Genomic DNA, 24,487 nt, shown 5'->3' on the forward strand with positions numbered 1-24,487 from the left:
TTGTCATACCTAGCAACCTCACTCACACACTGATTCTGCGTCGGAGGAGCGTGGGTTAAATGCTGACTGCATCCTACCCACTACCCAGTATCCACCCCCATCCCGCCCCCTCCTCTCCCTCTCTCAGCTGTGTGTACGAGTACCTGCCATGCGTGCGTGTGTGAGTGGGCGCGTGAGTGTGCCATGCCGTTGGTTGTCCTATGCGGATTTCACGGTTGCTGCCCTCCTCGTGTCTCGCAACTTCACCCGAAAAGGAACAGACCACACGTCCCTTCGGAATTCCAGTGCCGTTCCACGCACCGGACCGAAGCACGGCATTCTGCTTGTCTGTCATTCGGGAATAGCCTACCGATAGTAGCTCCCTTACTCGCTGCATCTCTGTGCTACGGTTCTGTGCTGCTGATACCGGTGGTTTAGTACTGCTGGGGGAATACCGACACTGCAGAGAGAAGGAGAGAGCGGAGAGGAGGATGGTTCCTGGTGTAGGAGGAGGGAGGTGATCATGGCAGAGGTAAGCAGAACGGACAGAATGCGGTAAACTAAACACATAGGACATCTGGGTTTTTAGGCTACCGCGACATAAAAACTAATACAAATTACTGCTATTTTTTAACATAGGCAAAGCTTTTTATTACTGAAACTTGGATGATTTCGATAGACTATTAGTTCGTTTGACAGTATTTGGCAGTTTATTTGTGTTGTATAGGTGCTGTAGGCAATTTGAGGGTGTATGTTGTGGTTAGTTAGTGTGGCCATGTTTTCTTGACAGCTCAGATTGGACGATGAGCACATCGCGTTGCATAAGAATATTTGCATGAGTGCTTTGGTAGTTTAGTAGTCAGTTCCTCCTCTAGCCTTTTGGGGCCACACGCGACATTTGGTCAGGGGGCACCTCCCCTCCTCGCAGGCAGAAGTGTGGGAGTGACTAATAAAATCAATGGGGGCCCCCAGGAGGTCAGGGGCCCCTGAGCACATGCCCTGTGTCCCGGTTGGTAATGTGGTGATGATTAGGCCTATTACAAGGGTTGGATAGCTGGGTAGACTACCTTACCTTGCAATCAAAAAATGTTATCTAACATTGGGAGTGACAACCAGGGGTGTAAAAGTACTTAAGTCAAAATACTTTAAAGTGTTTTAAGTCGTTTTGGGGGGTATTATTTATATTTTTTGACAACTTTTTTACTTCACTACATTCCTAAAGAAAATATTGTACTTTTTCTTCCATGCAGTTTCCCTGACACCAAAAAGTACTCCTTACATTTGGATTGCTTAGCAGGACAGGAAAATAGTTTAAATTCACGCACTTATCAAGAGAACATGTTTTCATCCCTACTGCCTCAGGCTTGGCGGATTCACTAAACACAAATGCATCGTTTGTAAATAATGTCTGAGTGTTGGAGTGTGCCCCTGGCTATCTGTACATTTTAAAAACAAGAAAATGGTGCCGTCTGCTTTGCTTAACCAAATTAATTTTAAGTATTTTTTAAACTTTTGATACTTAAGTATATTTAAAACCAAATACTTTTAGACTTTTACTCAAGTAGTATTTTACTGGCTGTCTTTCACTTTTACCTGAGTAACTTTCTATTAAGGTATCTTTACTTTTACTCGAGTATGACAATTGGGTACTTTTGAACAAGAGAAAAAATGCTGGTGAACAAAAAACACACTTAGAAATGTACTTTTCTAATTCTGAAGAGTAAGTTAAGACCCTGACTCAGTTTATATACAGTACCAGTTAAACATTATGCACACAACTACTCATTCTTGGGTTTTTCTTTATTTTTTACTGTTTTCTACATTGTAGAATAATAGTGAAGACAAACCACAACTACAAAATAACACATGGAATCATTTAGTAAGCAAAAAAGTGTTAAACAAATCTAAATATATTTTAGATTTTTTTTTTAAAGTAGCCACCCTTTGCCTTGATGACAGCTTTGCACACTCTTGGCATTCTCTCAACCAGCTTCACCTGGAATGCTTTTCCAACAGTCTTGAAGGAGTTCCCACATATCCTGAGCACTGTTGGATCATTGTCCAGTTTAAAAACAAATGATAGTCCCACTAAGCGCAACCCAGATAGGGCTCTTGAGTGGCACATCGGTCAAAGGCATTGCATGTCAGTACTAGAGGCGTCACTACAGACCCTGGTTTTATTCCAGGCTGTATCACAACCGGCCGTGATTGGGAGTCCCATAGGGCGACGCACAATTGGCCCAGCGTAGTCTGGGTTAGGGTTTGGCCGGGGTAGGCGGTCATTATTAATAAGAATTTGTTCTTAACTGACTTGCTTAGTTTAAATAATGGTTAAATAAAATACAAAATGGATGGTGTATCGCTGCAGAATGCTTTGGTAGCCATGATGGTTTAATGTGCCTCGAATTTCTTTGCCGCAATTCGACCACGGAGGCCTGATTTATGCAGTCTCCTCAGCACAGTTGATGTTGAGATGTGTCTGTTACTTAAAGTTTGAAGCATTTATCTGGGCTGCAACTTCTGAGGCTGGTAATTCTAATGAACTTGTCCTCAGCAGCAGAGTTAATTCTGGGTCTTCCGTTCCTGTGGTGGTCCTCATGAGAGCCAGTTTTATCATAGCGCTTGGTGGTTTTTGCGACTGCACTTGAAGAAACTTTCAAAGTCCCTGAAATTTAGCGGATTGACTGACTTTCATGTCTTAAAGTAATGACAGACTGTCATTTATTTTTTGCTTATTTGAGCTGTTCTTACCATAATATGGACTTGGCCTTATACCAAATAGGGCTGTCTTCTGTATACCCCTCCTCTACCTTGTCACAACACAACTGGCATAAAACACATTAAGAAGGAAAGACATTCCACGAATGTACTTTTAACAAGGCACACCTGTTAATTGAAATGCATTCCAGGTGACTATCTCATGAAGCTGGTTGAGAGAATTCCAAGAGTGTGCAAATCTGTCATCAAGGCAAAGGGTGGCTACTTTGAAGAATCTAAAATGTATTTTGATTTATTTAACATGTTTTTGGTTACTACATGATTCCATGTGTGTTATTCCATAGTTTTGATGTCTTCACTATTATTCCACAACAATCCAAATAGTAAAAAAAAAAGAAGGAAAAACCCTTGAATGAACAGGTGTGTCCAAACATTTGACGTGTCCTGTATATTTAATTGAATAGCCTAGTAACCTATAGCGGGCTGCTGCATGGATAGCAGGGGTGTGTGACACTGCTGGGAATAGACACGCCTTGCATCCCCACCTGTCCAAGGCAGCTGCTCCTCTTCTTCCCATGCACAGCTGACCGTAAACAGGAGGACGTGGGACAAACGACATACTTACCTGATTTGTTTGATATTAATTAGTAAACAATTATTTACTGAACAAACAGTAAGATATTTATATCCTGCTAATGCTGTGTTTTATGGTCTCCACTCTAGTTCCCTGCGGCTAATCTGGGCGTATGGTCACTAGAGGTGGCTTGAGCTGACAAATGAGTTAAAGACTGCATTACATCGACAAGATAGAGATAGCCAGGAGGGGTTTAGAACAATTCCTCGTTGTCTCTAAATCATCCTTGCATCTGGGAAACTAAGCCAGGGTGGGGTTAAGACAACACCCACGTGCAGATAACGACAGGATGAACCCAGAGTGGCTTATGATGCTCCTTGGCCTGCATGAGGGGGGCTGAACCTACCATGACTGAGCATTGTTAGTGTCAGCTATATATAGTAGTCTGTATTTGTGTAAAGGTTAGGTTACTTGGTCCAACACTCAAGGGTGGGGGATCGACCAGCCTCGTTTTAGCAATAATTAATCAATATTAAATAAAGATGATTGTCATTTCTTCAAACAATCTCTCTCAGTACTGAATTTCCACGACAGATGAAACACGCTGTGGGCACCACGAGCTGCAGTTCTCCTCCACGTTCAACAACCCAATGAGGGCTCTATCCTCAAAGTCACTCGTCTGCTATAAGGACCCTTACAGGGGACAGCCCATGTTGATTGGACTGATGTTACTGGGGGAAAGAGGAATTCAAGGGTAGAACAAGAACAGTGCTTTTACAGTGCCTTGCGAAAGTATTCGGCCCCCTTGAACTTTGCGACCTTTTGCCACATTTCAGGCTTCAAACATGAAGATATAAAACTGTATTTTTTTGTGAAGAATCAACAACAAGTGGGACACAATCATGAAGTGGAACGACATTTATTGGATATTTCAAACTTTTTAACAAATCAAAAACTGAAAAATTGGGCGTGCAAAATTATTCAGCCCCTTTACTTTCAGTGCAGAAAACTCTCTCCAGAAGTTCAGTGAGGATCTCTGAATGATCCAATGTTGACCTAAATGACTAATGATGATAAATACAATCCACCTGTGTGTAATCAAGTCTCCGTATAAATGCACCTGCACTGTGATAGTCTCAGAGGTCCGTTAAAAGCGCAGAGAGCATCATGAAGAACAAGGAACACACCAGGCAGGTCCGAGATACTGTTGTGAAGAAGTTTGAAGCCGGATTTGGATACAAAAAGATTTCCCAAGCTTTAAACATCCCAAGGAGCACTGTGCAAGCGATAATATTGAAATGGAAGGAGTATCAGACCACTGCAAATCTACCAAGACCTGGCCGTCCCTCTAAACTTTCAGCTCATACAAGGAGAAGACTGATCAGAGATGCAGCCAAGAGGCCCATGATCACTCTGGATGAACTGCAGAGATCTACAGCTGAGGTGGGAGACTCTGTCCATAGGACAACAATCAGTCGTATATTGCACAAATCTGGCCTTTATGGAAGAGTGGCAAGAAGAAAGCCATTTCTTAAAGATATCCATAAAAAGTGTCTTTTAAAGTTTGCCACAAGCCACCTGGGAGACACACCAAACATGTGGAAGAAGGTGCTCTGGTCAGATGAAACCAAAATTGAACTTTTTGGCAACAATGCAAAACGTTATGTTTGGCGTAAAAGCAACACAGCTCATCACCCTGAACACACCATCCCCACTGTCAAACGTGGTGGCAGCATCATTGGTTTGGGCCTGCTTTTCTTCAGCAGGGACAGGGAAGATGGTTAAAATTGATGGGAAGATGGATGGAGCCAAATACAGGACCATTCTGGAAGAAAACCTGATGGAGTCTGCAAAAGACCTGAGACTGGGATGGAGATTTGTCTTCCAACAAGACAATGATCCAAAACATAAAGCAAAATCTACAATGGAATGGTTCAAAAATAAACATATCCAGGTGTTAGAATGGCCAAGTCAAAGTCCAGACCTTAATCCAATCGAGAATCTGTGGAAAGAACTGAAAACTGCTGTTCGTAAATGCTCTCCATCCAACCTCACTGAGCTCGAGCTGTTTTGCAAGGAGGAATGGGAAAAAATGTCACTCTCGATGTGCAAAACTGATAGAGACATACCCCAAGCGACTTACAGCTGTAATCGCAGCAAAAGGTTGCGCTACAAAGTTTTAACTTAAGGGGGCTGAATAATTTTGCACGCCCAATTTTTCAGTTTTTGATTTGTTAAAAAAGTTTGAAATATCCAATAAATGTCGTTCCACTTCATGATTGTGTCCCACTTGTTGTTGATTCTTCACAAAAAAATACAGTTTTATATCTTTATGTTTGAAGCCTGAAATGTGGCAAAAGGTCGCAAAGTTCAAGGGGGCCGAATACTTTCGCAAGGCACTGTACATCCCTTCACTGAAATCTCTGAACTGCTGATATCTCCCTTCTTTATTTTCTCCTCAAGTTTCTCTCCTTTCTCTCCCCTCTCTCCCCTCTCTCTCTCCCCTTTCGCTCCTCTCTCTCTCACCTCTCTCCTCTCTCTCTCACCTCTCTCCTCTCTCTCTCTCACCTCTCTCCCTCCCATCTCTCCTCTCGCTCTCTCTCCTTTCTCTCCTCTATCTCGCCATCTCTCGCTCTCTCTTCATTGAGAACTGGCAAGGAGGTCATGTTTGTGTCAGCATACCCAAATTGACGTGTGTGTGTGTGTGTGTGTGTGTGTGTGTGTGTGTGTGAGAGAGAGAGCTAGAGATGATTTGTCAGAAAGGTGATACTGATTGAACTGCTGATGTCTCTATTCTTTATTTTCTGTGTCCTCAAGTCTCTCTCTCCTCTCCTTTCCCTCCCTCTCTCTCTTCCTCTCTCCCTCTCTCTCCTCTCCTTTCCCTCCCACTCTCTCTCCTTTTCCTTCCTCTCTCTCCTCTCCTTTCCCTCCCTCTCTCTCTTCTTCTCCTCTCCTTTCCCTCCCTCTCTCTCTTCTTCTCTCTCCTCTCCTTTCCCTCCCTCTCTCTCTTTCTTTCTCTCAGTGTGTATTGCAGTTCTTCAGTGATATTGCTGAAGTCAGCACTACTGCAGGACAAAGCATTCTGTGACTGTTCTGTTCATCCTAACATCCTATTGGAGGACGGCTGTAGAACAAGCCGTCCTATAGGAGGACATTTGAAATAGAGAACTAACTAAAGACCCTGTTTGCAAACTGAGACAATAATTGGACAAAGTATCCTAATTGGTCAGCTTGTGTGAATGCAGCCAAAGGGCAACACATTTGAGTTTTTGCCCCTATAGCACTAACACACCTGATTCCACTCATCAACTCATGATCAAACCTGTGATTAGTGGGATCAAGTGTGTCGTGCTGAGGCCAAAATATAAATGCACCCCGTTTGGGTCCCCAGAACCAGGATGAAGAAACACTGGTTTAAATGGGTTAATTGTGATGTGAACACAGTCTGAAGTACACAGGAGCCAGATACATGAGAGAAATACAGTCACAGCTCTTAAGAGATGAAGTCCCTAATGTCTCTGGTAATATATGAGATTAGATGTGAAAGTGGGTTACTGTGTGTGTGTGTGTGTGTGTGTGTGTGTGTGTGTGTGTCCTGCGTGAAAGGGTGTGTGTGTGTCCTGCGTGAAAGGGTGTGTGTGTGTCCTGTGCGTGAGAGGGGTGTGTGTGTGTCCTGTGCGTGAGAGGGTGTGTGTGTGTGTCCTGTGCGTGAGAGGGTGTGTGTGTGTGTCCTGTGCGTGAGAGGGGTGTGTGTGTGTGTCCTGTGCGTGAGAGGGTGTGTGTGTGTGTCCTGTGCGTGAGAGGGTGTGTGTGTGTGTCCTGTGCGTGAGAGGGTGTGTGTGTGTGTCCTGTGCGTGAGAGGGTGTGTGTGTGTGTCCTGTGCGTGAGAGGGTGTGTGTCCTGTGCGTGAGAGGGTGTGTGTGTGTGTGTGTGTGTGTGTGTGTGTGTGTGTGTGTGTCCTGTGCGTGAGAGGGTGTGTGTGTCCTGTGCGTGAGAGGGTGTGTGTGTGTGTCCTGTGCGTGAGAGGGTGTGTGTGTGTTGGCCTGGATAAGACCAAGCTCTGCCAGACACATCAATAGTGCCACTTTTTATGACCTACTTCCTGTTAACAAGTAGAATACGGTTCCTCCTACACCCTGATCTAAGGTCAGTTATGTGTTTTCCCTCTAATGGGAAGTGTAGGGAAGTGTAATCTGGTCCTAGATCAGTGGTTAGGTTAGTATCTAATGGTTCAGTCTGAATTTGTTGCAGGAAACTGACTTGGTCTGCAGGCTGCAAGGCAACAAATTCAGCATTGGCCACAGGACAATAAATCAATCTAGTCTCTTCAGGATTCGTCCAAAATGGCACCCTATTCACATTAAAGGACACTACATTAGACCAGGGCCTGTAGGGCTCTTGTTACGAGTAGTGCACTAAATGGAATATGGCTCACTATATATGGAATAGGGTTCACTATATATGGAATAGGGTTCACTATATATGGAATATGGTTACCTAGATGAGGAATATGGTTCACTATATAGGGAATATGGTTCACTATATATGGAATATGGTTCACTATATATGGAATAGGGTTCACTATATAGGGAATAGGGTTCACTATATATGGAATATGGTTACCTAGATGAGGAATATGGTTCACTATATAGGGAATATGGTTCACTATATATGGAATATGGTTCACTATATATGGAATAGGGTTCACTATATAGGGAATAGGGTTCACTATATAGGGAATAGGGTTCACTATATATGGAATAGGGTTCACTATATATGGAATAGGGTTCACTATATGAGGAATAGGGTTCACTATATATGGAATAGGGTTCACTATATATGGAATAGGGTTCACTATATAGGGAATAGGGTTCACTATATATGGAATATGGTTCACTATATATGGAATATGAGGCACTATATAGGGAATATGGTTCACTATATATGGAATATGGTTCACTATATATGGAATATGGTTCACTATATATGGAATAGGGTTCACTATATAGGGAATAGGGTTCACTATATAGGGAATAGGGTTCACTATATAGGGAATAGGGTTCACTGAATAGGGTTCACTATATAGGGAATAGGGTTCACTATATAGGGAATAGGGTTCACTATATAGGGAATAGGGTTCACTATATAGGGAATAGGGTAACTAGCTATTTAACAGTTGAAGTGTTTCGTAGTCATATTACTGGATAATTAGCTAATTAACTAAGGAGCAGTTGAGTTGATGATGATTGACTTGTATTAACACATTTGAATTGTTATTTTGAGTTTAATTGTCTGACTATCACTCTGTTTCTTTTGTCTTTCTCTCCTTTCTTCTTCTCTCCCTCCCTATCCCCCTCTCTCTCTTCTAGTGGTGCCTCTGACCCCCTCTCTAAAGAGCGGAGACTACCGCCTCAACTACCTCCCTCCTCCTCCCTTTCATCCCCCTTACCCCACCCCTCTAACATTTACCTTACGCCCCTCCACCCCCCCAACACGAGTCACCATGACGACCTCAGCGTTGCGTCGCCAGGTGAAGAACATCGTTCACAACTACTCTGAGGCAGAGATCAAGGTGACTGTAACTAACTCTACTATATTTTATTCTTTCCTTCTGTGTGTTGTAGAAAGTTGTGTTCCCAGCTGTGGGCCCCGGCTGGATTATTTAGGTATCACTGTGGTGTAATGTCAGGTAGCACTGTGGTGTAATGTCAGGTAGCACTGTGGTGTAATGTCAGGTAACACTGTGGTGTAATGTCAGGTAACACTGTGGTGTAATGTCAGGTAGCACTGTGGTGTAATGTCAGGTAACACTGTGGTGTAATGTAACGTCAGGTAGCACTGTGGTGTAATGTAACGTCAGGTAGCACTGTGGTGTAATGTCAGGTAACACTGTGGTGTAATGTCAGGTAGCACTGTGGTGTAATGTCAGGTAACACTGTGGTGTAATGTCAGGTAGCACTGTGGTGTAATGTCAGGTAGCACTGTGGTGTAATGTCAGGTAGCACTGTGGTGTAATGTCAGGTAGCACTGTGGTGTAATGTCAGGTAACACTGTGGTGTAATGTCAGGTAGCACTGTGGTGTAATGTCAGGTAGCACTGTGGTGTAATGTCAGGTAGCACTGTGGTGTAATGTCAGGTAGCACTGTGGTGTAATGTCAGGTAGAACTGTGGTGTAATGTAATGTCAGGTAACACTGTGGTGTAATGTTAGGTAGCACTGTGGTGTTATGTAATGTCAGGTAGCACTGTGGTGTTATGTAATGTCAGGTAACACTGTGGTGTAATGTAATGTCAGGTAACACTGTGGTGTAATGTAATGTCAGGTAGCACTGTGGTGTAATGTCAGGTAACACTGTGGTGTAATGTCAGGTAGCACTGTGGTGTAATGTCAGGTAACACTGTGGTGTAATGTCAGGTAGCACTGTGGTGTAATGTCAGGTAGCACTGTGGTGTAATGTAATGTCAGGTAGCACTGTGGTGTAATGTCAGGTAACACTGTGGTGTAATGTAATGTCAGGTAGCACTGTAATGTAATGTCAGGTAGCACTGTGGTGTAATGTAATGTCAGGTAGCACTGTAATGTAATGTCAGGTAGCACTGTAATGTAATGTCAGGTAGCACTGTGGTGTAATGTCAGGTAACACTGTGGTGTAATGTCAGGTAGCACTGTGGTGTAATGTCAGGTAACACTGTGGTGTAATGTCAGGTAGCACTGTGGTGTAATGTCAGGTAACACTGTGGTGTAATGTCAGGTAGCACTGTAATGTAATGTCAGGTAGCACTGTGGTGTAATGTAATGTCAGGTAGCACTGTAATGTAATGTCAGGTAGCACTGTGGTGTAATGTCAGGTAACACTGTGGTGTAATGTCAGGTAGCACTGTGGTGTAATGTCAGGTAACACTGTGGTGTAATGTAATGTCAGGTAGCACTGTGGTGTAATGTCAGGTAACACTGTGGTGTAATGTTAGGTAGCACTGTGGTGTTATGTAATGTCAGGTAGCACTGTGGTGTAATGTAATGTCAGGTAGCACTGTGGTGTAATGTAATGTCAGGTAGCACTGTAATGTAATGTCAGGTAGCACTGTGGTGTAATGTCAGGTAACACTGTGGTGTAATGTCAGGTAGCACTGTAATGTAATGTCAGGTAGCACTGTGGTGTAATGTCAGGTAGCACTGTGGTGTAATGTCAGGTAGCACTGTGGTGTAATGTCAGGTAACACTGTGGTGTAATGTCAGGTAACACTGTGGTGTAATGTCAGGTAGCACTGTGGTGTAATGTCAGGTAGCACTGTGGTGTAATGTCAGGTAGCACTGTGGTGTAATGTCAGGTAGCACTGTGGTGTAATGTCAGGTAGCACTGTGGTGTCATGTAACGTCAGGTAGCACTGTAATGTAATGTAATGTTAGGTAGCACTGTGGTGTAACGTCAGGTAGCACTGTAATGTAATGTAATGTTAGGTAGCACTGTGGTGTAATGTCAGGTAGCACTGTGGTGTAATGTCAGGTAGCACTGTGATGTAATGTCAGGTAACACTGTGGTGTAATGTAATGTCCGGTAGCACTGTGGTGTAATGTCAGGTAGCTTGCTATTCAGTTTGATGGTCCCGTACTCAGCTATGAATTGATACATGTTCATAATGATTTATTGACTACTTACAAAGCCTTTCTACACTATTGGTAGCCCCGACCTTTCACACCTGCTACACTGGGGCGTTGAGAAGGCAGCCCATCATTATAGGTCAAATCTTACCAGAAATCGTACCCCCCTTCTAAACCTGGTGTGTGATTCTACTTTCTCTCATTCCAATACCCCTCCCTCCCTCAACCAGGTGCGCGAGGCGACGTCCAACGACCCGTGGGGCCCCTCCTCCTCGCTGATGTCAGAGATCGCTGACCTCACCTTTAACGTGGTGGCGTTTGCTGAGGTCATGGGCATGGTCTGGAAACGCCTCAACGACCACGGGAAGAACTGGAGACACGTCTACAAGGTAAACACCATTAAAGAGACACCATTATGTCTACAAGGTAAACACCATTAAAGAGACACCATTTACACCTTTTAAAGAGACACCATTTACATCTACAAGGTAAACACCATTAAAGAGACACCATTACATCTACAAGGTAAACACCATTAAAGAGACACCATTACGTCTACCATTTCCTGGTTGCTAAAATCCTAATAGTTTTAAGTGGCAAAACAAGCAGCCATTGTATAGAGAATCATTGTACCATCTAAACTGCTGTGAATTATATTTTCCATAACCAAAAATAATGTTCTTTCAACTGTTTGAAGCTGCTGTACAAAACCCAAAGTAAAATATGCAAAGAAAAATTACTTAAGAGGGGAAGCGTAGAAATAGCGCACATAGAACAGATCTACTGCTTCTGAGACTTGCTTTCAATGAGAATGTGAATATGGAATAGTTACATTATCCAGCTTTAAATTTATTTATCTATATATGTATTTAAGTTATGTATTTAAATGTTTGTTTAGTATGTACAGCATCTTGAGTTGTGGTGTCTGTATGAAATGTGCAGTAGAAATAAAGTTATATTATATGACAAGGCCCTGACGCTGCTCGACTACTTGATCAAGACCGGCTCAGAGAGAGTGGCTCAGCAGTGCCGCGAGAACGCATTCACCATACAGGTGGGTGGGGGAAACTGGGGTACGGAGGGGAGGGTGTTCTGGCACAAAATGGCAGTGAGAACGCATTCACCATACAGGTGGGTGGGGGAAACGGGTACGTGGGGAGGGTGTTCTGGCACAAAATAATATTAATGCTGCAGTGGACTCCTGTTCTCCTCTCTTAGAAATAAAGGTGCTATCGAGAACCTTAAAGGGTTATTCGGCCGTCCCCTGAGGAGAACCCTTTGAAGAACCCTTTATGGCTCCAGGTAGAACTCTTTGTGTTCCATGCAAAACCCTTTCCACAGAGGGTTCTACATGGAACCCAAAAGGGTTCTACCTGGAGCCATAAAGGGTTCTACCTGGAACTAAAAGGGTTCTACCTGGAACTAAAAAGGGTTCTCCTATGGGGACGGTCGAAGAACCCTTCATTAGCTCATTGTTATGGATGTATCCAAATAATTGTCACTAGAAAACAGCTTAAACAAATGCAGCTACTTTTCTTTTATTCTGGCTGCACTGTTTGATGTGACTGTAAGTTAGCCGTAGTTGGCTAGCTAGGTAGCAAGGGACCAGAACGTTGCCATCCAGGTACATGTCTAACCAACTATCCATAGATACAGAACAAACCGTAGTTGGCTAGCTAGGTACATGTCTAACCAACTATCCATAGATACAGAACAAACCGTAGTTGGCTAGCTAGGTACATGTCTAACCAACTATACATAGATACAGATCAAACCGTAGTTGGCTAGCTAGGTACATGTCTAACCAACTATACATAGATACAGATCAAACCGTAGTTGGCTAGCTAGGTACATGTCTAACCAACTATACATAGATACAGATCAAACCGTAGTTGGCTAGCTAGGTACATGTCTAACCAACTATCCATAGATACAGATCAAACCGTAGTTGGCTAGCTAGGTACATGTCTAACCAACTATACATAGATACAGATCAAACCGTAGTTGGCTAGCTAGGTACATGTCTAACCAACTATACATAGATACAGATCAAACCGTAGTTGGCTAGCTAGGTACATGTCTAACCAACTATACATAGATACAGATCAAACCGTAGTTGGCTAGCTAGGTACATGTCTAACCAACTATACATAGATACAGATCAAACCGTAGTTGGCTAGCTAGGTACATGTCTAACCAACTATACATAGATACAGATCAAACCGTAGTTGGCTAGCTAGCCAGCAAGGGACCAGACCATTGTCAGCCAGGTAAACGCCTTTATGGTAATGGCTCATAGAATCAACTATTGGGTCGCATCCATAAGTACAGAACAAAAAGGACTGGCTACCGAACCGATATAACGAATGTCCAGGCGGGCTTGGATAGCAACCCTAGATTTGTGTCGGGACTATCTTGTGGACGGATTAAATAGTATGATCATTTCATCAAAATAAAGTTTTTAATGAAAATATGTAAATCATTATGTGTATATGATATAATGCAAAGGAATGAATGTAATATGAAATCCTCACCATCATGTCTCCGTGTAGACGCTGCGGGACTTCCAGTACATGGACCGGGATGGCCGGGACCAGGGGGGCAACGTGAGGGAGAAGGCCCGCCAGCTGGTGTCTCTACTCAGAGACGAGGAACGGCTCAGACAGGAGAGGAGCCAGGCGTTGACCACTAAAGAACGCATGACGGCTGGAACAGGCGGAGGAGGAGGAGGGACGGGGGGAGGAGGAGGAGGGACGGGACATGGAGTGGTACCTCCAGCGTACCAACCAGGGCGAAGGACCAGCCAGCCAAATATGGCAGCTCACTACGGGGAAGAGTTCATCCGCTCCCGGGGCTCGCCCTCCTCCTTTAACTGTGAGTGTAGACATTAATACTTCCCCTTTAACTGTGAGTGTAGACATTAATACTTCCCCTTTAACTGTGAGTGTAGACATCAATGCTTCCCCTTTAACTGTGAGTGTAGACATTAATACTTCCCCTTTAACTGTGAGTGTAGACATTAATACTTCCCCTTTAACTGTGAGTGTAGACATTAATACTTCCCCTTTAACTGTGAGTGTAGACATCAATGCTTCCCTTTAACTGTGAGTGTAGACATTAATACTTCCCCTTTAACTGTGAGTGTAGACATTAATACTTCCCCTTTAACTGTGAGTGTAGACATCAATGCTTCCCCTTTAACTGTGAGTGTAGACATCAATGCTTCCCCTTTAACTGTGAGTGTAGACATCAATGCTTCCCCTTTAACTGTGAGTGTAGACATCAATGCTTCCCCTTTAACTGTGAGTGTAGACATCAATGCTTCCCCTTTAACTGTGAGTGTAGACATCAATGCTTCCCCTTTAACTGTGAGTGTAGACATCAATGCTTCCCTTTAACTGTGAGTGTAGACATCAATGCTTCCCCTTTAACTGTGAGTGTAGACATCAATGCTTCCCCTTTAACTGTGAGTGTAGACATCAATGCTTCCCCTTTAACTGTGAGTGTAGACATCAATGCTTCCCCTTTAACTGTGAGTGTAGACATCAATGCTTCCCCTTTAACTGTGAGTGTAGACATCAATGCTTCCCCTTTAACTGTGAGTCTAGACATCAATGCTTCCCTTTAACTGTGAGTCTAGACATCAATGCTTCCCCTTTAACTGTGAGTGTAGACATCAATGCTTCCCCTTTAACTGTGAGTGTAGACATCAATGCTTCCCCTTTAACTGTGAGTGTAGACATCAATGCTTCCCTTTAACTGTGAGTGTAGACATCAACGCTTCCCCTTTAACTGTGAGTGTAGACATCAATGCTTCCCCTTTAACTGTGAGTGTAGACATCAACGCTTCCCCTTTAACTGTGAGTGTAGACATCAATGCTTCCCCTTTAACTGTGAGTGTAGACATCAATGCTTCCCTTTAACTGTGAGTGTAGACATCAATGCTTCCCCTTTAACTGTGAGTGTAGACATCAATGCTTCCCCTTTAACTGTGAGTGTAGACATCAATGCTTCCCCTTTAACTGTGAGTGTAGACATCAATGCTTCCCCTTTAACTGTGAGTGTAGACATCAATGCTTCCCTTTAACTGTGAGTGTAGACATCAATGCTTCCCCTTTAACTGTGAGTGTAGACATCAATGCTTCCCCTTTAACTGTGAGTGTAGACATCAATGCTTCCCCTTTAACTGTGAGTGTAGACATCAACGCTTCCCCTTTAACTGTGAGTGTAGACATCAACGCTTCCCCTTTAACTGTGAGTGTAGACATCAACGCTTCCCCTTTAACTGTGAGTGTAGACATCAACGCTTCCCCTTTAACTGTGAGTGTAGACATCAACGCTTCCCCTTTAACTGTGAGTGTAGACATCAATGCTTCCCCTTTAACTGTGAGTGTAGACATCAATGCTTCCCCTTTAACTGTGAGTGTAGACATCAATGCTTCCCCTTTAACTGTGAGTGTAGACATCAATGCTTCCCCTTTAACTGTGAGTGTAGACATCAATGCTTCCCCTTTAACTGTGAGTGTAGACATCAATGCTTCCCCTTTAACTGTGAGTGTAGACATCAATGCTTCCCCTTTAACTGTGAGTGTAGACATCAATGCTTCCCCTTTAACTGTGAGTGTAGACATCAATGCTTCCCCTTTAACTGTGAGTGTAGACATCAATGCTTCCCCTTTAACTGTGTGTAGACATCAATGCTTCCCCTTTAACTGTGAGTGTAGACATTAATACTTCCCCTTTAACTGTGAGTGTAGACATCAATACTTCCCCTTTAACTGTGAGTGTAGACATTAATACTTCCCCTTTAACTGTGAGTGTAGACATCAACACTTCCCCTTTAACTGTGAGTGTAGACATCAACGCTTCCCCTTTAACTGTGAGTGTAGACATCAACGCTTCCCCTTTAACTGTGAGTGTAGACATCAACGCTTCCCCTTTAACTGTGAGTGTAGACATCAACGCTTCCCCTTTAACTGTGAGTGTAGACATCAACGCTTCCCCTTTAACTGTGAGTGTAGACATCAATACTTCCCCTTTAACTGTGAGTGTAGACATTAATACTTCCCCTTTAACTGTGAGTGTAGAGTGTAGACATCAATGCTTCCCCTTTAACTGTGAGTGTAGACATCAACGCTTCCCCTTTAACTGTAGACATCAATGCTTCCCCTTTAACTGTGAGTGTAGACTTTAACGCTTCCCTTTAACTGTAGACATCAATGCTTCCCCTTTAACTGTGAGTGTAGACTTTAACGCTTCCCTTTAACTGTAGACATCAATGCTTCCCTTTAACTGTGAGTGTAGACTTTAACACTTCCCCTTTAACTGTGAGTGTAGACTTTAATACCTTCCCTTTAATGTAGTACCACATTCAGAATGATACTTTATAGACTTTTACTTCACCTGTGTGTGCTCATTTTAAACCTCTAATTTAACTGAGTATATTCAAGCACGACCACACAACTTCATGCACATACACACACAGCACAAATGGAGTCTGGACAATCAATGAAATAGATTAAAGCTATGAATAACACAAGACAACTGGCTAATATTTATCCTCTCTATATCTGTTTCTGTCCCCCCTGTCTCTCTCGCTCTCTCCCTCCCCCAACTCTCCCCCATCTCTCTCTTCCCCAGCCTCTTCATCCTCTCCTCGTGAAGCGTCTGATCTAGAACAGGCCCGCCCCAGACCAGCGGAGAGGAGGAGCTACAGTTACAGCTGGCCCTGGCCATGAGCAGAGAGGAGAGTGAGAAGGTGAAAAACACACACACATTCTGAAGTGTGAGTCAGTGAGGTGGGCTGGACTCCAACACCGCCTCTCAGAGTGCATCTGTCATATCAGCGATGTCACCAGCTCAATGAGCTCAACAGCACCACTGTGTGGTGGGACAGACGACACACAACTGCTGGGGTGTATTAACTAGGGCCCAAAGGGAAGCAAACGTTGGGGGGGACTACATGAACTTGTCCAATAGGAAAAGCTTGTTTTTGTTTTTCCGTTGCAAAACATGTAGCTACCGTGTGCACTAATGAATACAACCCTGCTGTGTCCGTTCCTTAGCAGTGATGTGGGAAAGTGTGTTGCTGTGGTTACCCTCTTACTCCCTAGGTTCATACTGCAGATGGTCTCTCCTTTCTCTGTCTCTCTGTCTCTCTCTCTCTCTCTCTCTCTCTCTCTCTCTCTCTCTCTCTCTATTTCTCTCTCCTGATTAATGCTGAATGGTCATTGGTTAGTCAGATGTTAATCACTGACACAACCCCTCTTCAGCTGGCCCCACCTCCTCCCATTGCTATGGAGACAGATGACACACAGCTCCAGATAGCTCTGAGCCTTAGCAAAGAGGAGCACGAGCAGGTATACACACACACACACACTGCAGATTGTCCCTCCTCTGCCTGCTTCACCAGTGTGTATATGGTAACCTCCTGTAATGCCATGTGAATCCTGTCCTCTAACTAACTATTCTGTCCCCCTCCAGATTCCATCCTTACCTCTGTCGGCTCCTTCTCCTAGTTTAATCTACCATATTCCCTTCATCCCTTCCTCCCTCTCCCCTCTCCTCCTCTCCCTCTCTCCTCTCTTCCTTTCCCTCCCTCTCCTCCCTCCCTCTCTCCTCTCCTCATCCCTCCCACTCCCTCTCATCCTCTCCCTCCCTCCTCTCCTCCCTCCCTCTCCTCTCCTCCCTCCTCTCCTCCTCTCTCCTCTCCTCCCTCCCTCCTCCTCCTCTCCCTCCCTCACTCCCTCCTCTTCTCCTCTCCCTCTCTCCTCTCCTCCTCCACTCCCTTCTCCTCTCTCCCTCCTCCTCTCCTCTCCTCCTCCACTCCCTCCTCTCCCTCCCTCCTCTCCTCCTCCTTTTCCCTCCCTCCCTCCTCTCCTCTCCTCCTCCCTCCTCTTCTCCCCTCCCTCCCCCCCCTCCCCTTCCCCCTCCCCTCCCTCCCCCCTCCCCTTCCCCCTCTCCTCCCTCCTCTCCTCCTCTCCCTCCCTCCTCCCTCCTCCCTCCTCCTCCTCTCCCTCCTCTCCTCCTCCTCCCTCCCCTCCCCCTTCGCCTCTCCCTCCTCTCCTCCCTCTCCCCCTCTCCTCCTCCTCCCTCCTCTTCTCCTCTCCCCCTCTCCTCCTCCTCCCTCCTCTTCTCCCTCCCTCCTCTCCTCCTCCTCCCCTCCCCTCCCTTTGCCTCTCCCTCCCTCTCCTCCTCTCCCCCTCTCCTCCTCCTCCCCCTCTCCTCCCTCTCCCCCTCTCCTCCTCCTCCCTCCTCTTCTCCTCTCCCTCCCTCTCCTCCTCCTCCCTCCCCTCCCTTCGCCTCTCCCTCCTCTCCTCCTCTCCATTACAGGGCTGTATGGTTGAGGTGACCTTAACTTTGTCCTTCTGCTTCCTCTTCACTGGCTGATAATATCAATCCCTTTTCCTTTCTGTCTTTCTTTCTAACAGTTCAGTTGTTTTCCTAAAATATAGTTAAAAGAACTGTAGTGTGTGTGTGTGTGTGTGTGTGTGTGTGTCATGTCTGCATCGTGTGTCCACAGTGTCTCCATGGAAACTGTGTTGATGATGTCACCTTGCCGCCTCTGCAGGACCAGCGTTGTCTCCAAGGAGATGAGTCGTTTTTGCAGAGAGCCCTGGATGAGAACAGAATGGACAGTCACACAGGGACAGGGGAGGTGAGGGGGTGTGTGGGGAGGTGGGGAGGTGAGGAGGTGTGTAAGGGGAGGTGAGGGGAGGTGAGGTGGTGTGTGAGTGAGACAGAGAGACAGAGAAGCGATTCCCAAACCTTCCATAACAAAGCCATCACCCACAGAGAGATGAGCCTGGAGAAGAGTCCCCTTAGCAAGCTGGTCCTGGGGCTCTGTTCATAAACACAAACTGACCCCACAGAGCCCCAGGACAGCAACACAATTAGACAAAACAAAAAGATAATTACTTGACACATTGGAGAAAAAAACTGAGCAAACTAGAATGCTATTTGGCCCTAAACAGAGAGTACACAGAGGCAGAATACCTGACCACTGACTGACCCAAACTTAAGGAAAGCTTTGACTATGTACAGACTCAGTGAGCATAGCCTTGCTATTGAGAAAGGCCGCCGTAGGCAGACCTGGCTCTCAAGAGAAGACAGGCTATGTGCTCACTGCCATCAAAATGAGGTGGAAACTGAGCTGCACTTCCTAACCTCCTGCCAAATGTATGACCATGTTAGAGACACATATTTCCCTCAGATTACACAGACCCACAAAGAATTAGAAAACAAATCCAATTTTGATAAACTTCCATATCTACTGGGTGAAATTCCAGTGTGCCATCACAGCAACAAGATTTGTGACCTGTTGCCACAAGAAAAGGGCAACCAGTGAAGAACAAACACCATTGTAAATACAACTCATATTTATGCTTATTTATTTTCCCTTTTGTACTTTAACCATTTATACACCGTTACAACACTGTATATATACATAATAACAGTTGTAACTTTTGTGAGTGTAATGTTTACTGTTCATTTTTATTGTTTATTTCACTTTTGTATATTATTTACCTCACTTGCTGAGAGGGACAGAGAGGGACAGAGAGGGAGAGAGAGAGAGATGCGTTGTGGGGGATCATGTCAGCTTGTTTTGCCTTGTTGTTGATACCATGTTGTCTTGGTGTTGATACCATGTTGTCTTGTGTTGTCTTGCTGTTGATACCATGTTGTCTTGTTGTTGATACCATGTTGTCTTGTTGTTGATACCACGTTGTCTTGTTGTTGATACCATGTTGTCTTGTTGTTGATACCATGTTGTCTTGTTGTTGATACCATGTTGTCTTGTTGTTGATACCATGTTGTCTTGTTGTTGATACCATGGTATCTTGTGTTGTCTTGTTGTTGATACCATGTTGTCTTGTTGTTGATACCATGTTGTCTTGTTGTTGATACCATGTTATCTTGTGTTGTCTTGTTGTTGATACCATGTTGTCTTGTTGATACCATGTTGTCTTGTTGTTGATACCATGTTGTCTTGTTGTTGATACCATGTTGTCTTGTTGTTGATACCATGTTGTCTTGTTGTTGATACCATGTTGTCTTGTTGTTGATACCATGTTGTCTTGTTGTTGATACCATGTCTTGTGTTGTCTTGTTGTTGATACCATGTTATCTTGTTGTTGATACCATGTTATCTTGTTTTGTCTTGTTGTTGATACCATGTTGTCTTGTTTTGTCTTGTTGTTGATACCATGTTGTCTTGTTGTTGATACCATGTTGTCTTGTTGTTGATACCACGTTGTCTTGTTGTTGATACCTTGTTGTTGTCTTGTTGTTGATACCATGTTGTCTTGTTGTTGATACCATGGTATCTTGTGTTGTCTTGTTGTTGATACCATGTTGTCTTGTTGTTGATACCATGTTGTCTTGGTGTTGATACCGTGTTGTCTTGTTGTTGATACCATGTTGTCTTGTGTTGTCTTGTTGTTGATACCATGTTGTCTTGTGTTGTCTTGGTGTTGATACCATGTTGTCTTGGTGTTGATACCATGTTGTCTTGGTGTTGATACCATGTTGTCTTGGTGTTGATACCATGTTGTCTTGTTGTTGATACCATGTTGTCTTGTTGTTGATACCATGTTGTCTTGTGTTGTCTTGTTGTTGATACCATGTTGTCTTGTTGTTGATACCATGTTGTCTTGTTGTTGATACCATGTTGTCTTGTTGTTGATACCATGTTGTCTTGTTGTTGATACCATGTTGTCTTGTTGTTGATACCATGTTGTCTTGTTGTTGATACCATGTTGTCTTGTTGTTGATACCATGTTGTCTTGTTGTTGATACCATGTTGTCTTGTTGTTGATACCATGTTGTCTTGTTGTTGATACCATGTTGTCTTGGTGTTGATACCATGTTGTCTTGGTGTTGATACCATGTTGTCTTGTTGTTGATACCATGTTGTCTTGTGTTGTCTTGTTGTTGATACCATGTTGTCTTGTTGTTGATACCATGTTGTCTTGTTGTTGATACCATGTTGTCTTGTTGTTGATACCATGTTGTCTTGTTGTTGATACCATGGTATCTTGTGTTGTCTTGTTGTTGATACCATGTTGTCTTGTTGTTGATACCATGGTATCTTGTTGTGACTGGTCTATGCTGATATGGCAAAAATCCGTTAGTTAGCTAACCGCTGTAACGATGTATTTGAGAGACAACAAGTGCTCATTGTGCAAACGTATTTATGGTTTGAATAAACATGTTGGTTTACATGTTGTGGACAATCTTAAGCCGGTCTGTTGTGTCCCATAGCTGCTGGACAATCAGCCCGTGACTCTGAAGGCAGCGTCTCCTTGACAACCAGATGTTTGTGATTCTGTTTCTCTCCAGTCCACTATGTTGAATCTGGTGGATATCTTTGGCCCCTCTGAGGCTCCGCCCCCAACTGACGACCTCTGGGACGCCCAGCCTGCTGTGACCTCTGACCCCTGGGACTCTGTGGGTGAGTGGTACACGCTCCCCCCTCCCCCCCCACACACACACATGCTCTGCTATGAAAACTCTGCATTGCAAACCGTGCGCACTCTCTCTCTCTCAACAGCAGTCCACTCCAACACTGCTGTGATTGGTAGTCCCTGGAAGACCCGCCCCTCCTCCAGCAGCCCAACCAATCCTTGGGCTCCATCACACTCTCCCACTTGGGAAGCTCCACCCACATCATCATCCAGCCCAGTCAATCACGGCTGGGAGAGCCCGCCCCCTCTTACAGGGGACGGTACTGATAGGACGGATCCCTTCTCTGTCAGGGAGGAGGAGGGGTGTAAAGGAGAAGAGGGACCACCTCAAACTGGCAGTCCTACTGGTAACACACACACACACACACTTGTTTGTCTTCCTGTATGTATATGTTGTGTTTATACTGCATGTTTTCCTGCTGATGTCATTACCTCCCCCTCCACAGGCCCAGACTTGTTTGGCGAGCGTGTCCTGTCCCCCGAGGTGAACGGGCGAGGGGAGGGCAGTCCGGAGATGTTTGACCTGTCCCGTCTCGCCCCCCCTCAGGGCTACACGGCCCCCCGGATGTGTCGCACCCCAGAAGCCTTCCTGGGACCTACGGGGGCGTCGCTCGTCAACCTGGACGCACTCATCCCCCCTAATCCTCCTAGCAGGACCCACAACAACCCCTTCCTCTTAGGTGAGGAGATACACACACACACACACACACACACACACTCATCCCCCTAATCCTCCTAGCAGGACCCACAACAACCCCTTCCTCTTAGGTGAGGAGATACACACACACACACACACTCATCATCCCCCTAATCCTCCTAGCAGGACACACAACAACCCCTTCCTTCCTCTTAGGTGAGGAGAGGACACACACACACACACACACACACACACACACACACACACACACTCATCCCCCTAATCCTCCTAGCAGGACACACAACAACCCCTTCCTCTTAGGTGAGGAGATACACACACACACACACACACACACACCTACTGTCAAAAATATCAACTCACACTGCCAATGTCTAAATACTATAACTTTCTCCCTCCTCTCTCCCCTTTCTCCCCTCCTTTCTCCCCTTCTCTCTTTCTTCCTCCCCTGTTCTCTCCCCCTCCCTCCCTCCTACCCTCTCCACATTGCCAAAGCAAGTGAAGTAGATAATATACAAAAGTGAAATAAACAATAAAAATGAACAGAAAACATTACACACACAGAAGTTTCAAAAGAATAAAGACACTACAGATGTCATATCATGTGTATATACAGTGTTGTAACGATGTACAAATAGTACAAAAGGGAAATAAATCAACATAAATCAGGGTTGTATTTACATTGGTGTTATAGATCTGTCTCTCTCTCTCCAGGTCTGAGTGTTCCCTCTCCCACCAACCCATTCCACTGTGACCAGCCCCGTCTCACACTCAACCAGATGCTCCGTCCCTGTTCCACCTCCCCACTCCCCCTCACACCCTCCCCTACAGCCCCTCTCTCTCCCCCTCCCTCTCCCACACCACACCCAGGCCTCCCCGGCCTTCTGGACCTCCCCTCTAACCTGCCCCATCCCCTCCTCCCCCTCTCCCTGCCCCAGCCCACCGCGTCCTGCCCCAATCTCACACACACAGCCACAACCCCTTCCTCTGAGTCCTGAGGGGAGATGGAGAGGCAACTGGCTCTACAACAACCCCTTCCTCTCAGGCCTGGGGGAAACTGGCTCTACAACAACCCCTTCCTCTGAGACCTGAGGGAAACTGGCTCTACAACAACCCCTTCCTCTGAGGCCTGAGGGAAACTGGCTCTACAACAACCCCTTCCTCTGAGGCCTGAGGGAAACTGGCTCTACAACAACCCCTTCCTCTGAGGCCTGAGGGAAACTGGCTCTACAACAACCCCTTCCTCTGAGGCCTGAGGGAAACTGGCTCTACAACAACCCCTTCCTCTGAGACCTGAGGGAAACTGGCTCTACAACAACCCCTTCCTCTGAGGCCTGAGGGAAACTGGCTCTACAACAACCCCTTCCTCTGAGACCTGAGGGAAACTGGCTCTACAACAACCCCTTCCTCTGAGACCTGAGGGAAACTGGCTCTACAACAACCCCTTCCTCTGAGACCTGAGGGAAACTGGCTCTACAACAACCCCTTCCTCTGAGACCTGAGGGAAACTGGCTCTACAACAACCCCTTCCTCTGAGGCCTGAGGGAAACTGGCTCTACAACAACCCCTTCCTCTGAGACCTGAGGGAAACTGGCTCTACAACAACCCCTTCCTCTGAGACCTGAGGGAAACTGGCTCTACAACAACCCCTTCCTCCCCGTCCCCCTTTACCCATCTGTCCCCCTTTACCCATCTGTCCCCCTTACCCATCTGTCCCCTTTACCCATCTGTCCCCCTTACCCATCTGTCCCCCTTACCCATCTGTCCCCCTTACCCATCTGTCCCCCTTTACCCATCTGTCCCCCTTTACCCATCTGTCCCCCTTACCCATCTGTCCCCTTTACCCATCTGTCCCCCTTACCCATCTGTCCCCCTTACCCATCTGTCCCCCTTACCCATCTGTCCCCCTTACCCATCTGTCCCCCTTACCCATCTGTCCCCCTTACCCATCTGTCCAACTCTCTCCCCCTGTCCCCTTTACCCATCTGTCCCCCTTACCCATCTGTCTCCTTTACCCATCTGTCCCCCTTACCCATCTGTCTAACTCTCTCCCCCTGTCCCCCCCTTACCCATCTGTCCAACTCTCTCTCCCTGTCCCCCTTACCCATCTGTCCCCCTTACCCATCTGTCTAACTCTCTCCCCCTGTCCCCCTTACCCATCTGTCCAACTCTGTCCCCTGTCCCCCTTACCCATCTGTCCAACTCTCTCCCCCTGTCCCCTTACCCATCTGTCCAACTCTCTCCCCTGTCCCCCTTACCCATCTGTCCAACTCTCTCCCCCTGTCCCCCTTACCCATCTGTCCAACTCTCTCCCCTGTCCCCTTACCCATCTGTCCCCCTTACCCATCTGTCCAACTCTCTCCCCCTGTCCCCCTTACCCATCTGTCCAACTCTCTCCCCTGTCCCCCTTACCCATCTGTCCCCCTTACCCATCTGTCCAACTCTCTCCCCCTGTCCCCCTTACCCATCTGTCCAACTCTCTCCCCCTGTCCCCTT

At 45.5% G+C, this 24,487-nt stretch overlaps 1 pseudogene; it reads left to right on the forward strand.

The window, feature by feature from the left end:
* The first annotated feature begins 87 nt into the window (after positions 1 to 87).
* On the forward strand, positions 88 to 22,989 carry LOC112249814 (annotated as a pseudogene).
* The last annotated feature ends 1,498 nt before the right edge of the window (positions 22,990 to 24,487 follow it).

The sequence above is a fragment of the Oncorhynchus tshawytscha genome, unplaced genomic scaffold, assembly GCF_018296145.1.
Source record: "Oncorhynchus tshawytscha isolate Ot180627B unplaced genomic scaffold, Otsh_v2.0 Un_scaffold_5493_pilon_pilon, whole genome shotgun sequence".
Lineage (NCBI taxonomy): Eukaryota > Metazoa > Chordata > Actinopteri > Salmoniformes > Salmonidae > Oncorhynchus > Oncorhynchus tshawytscha.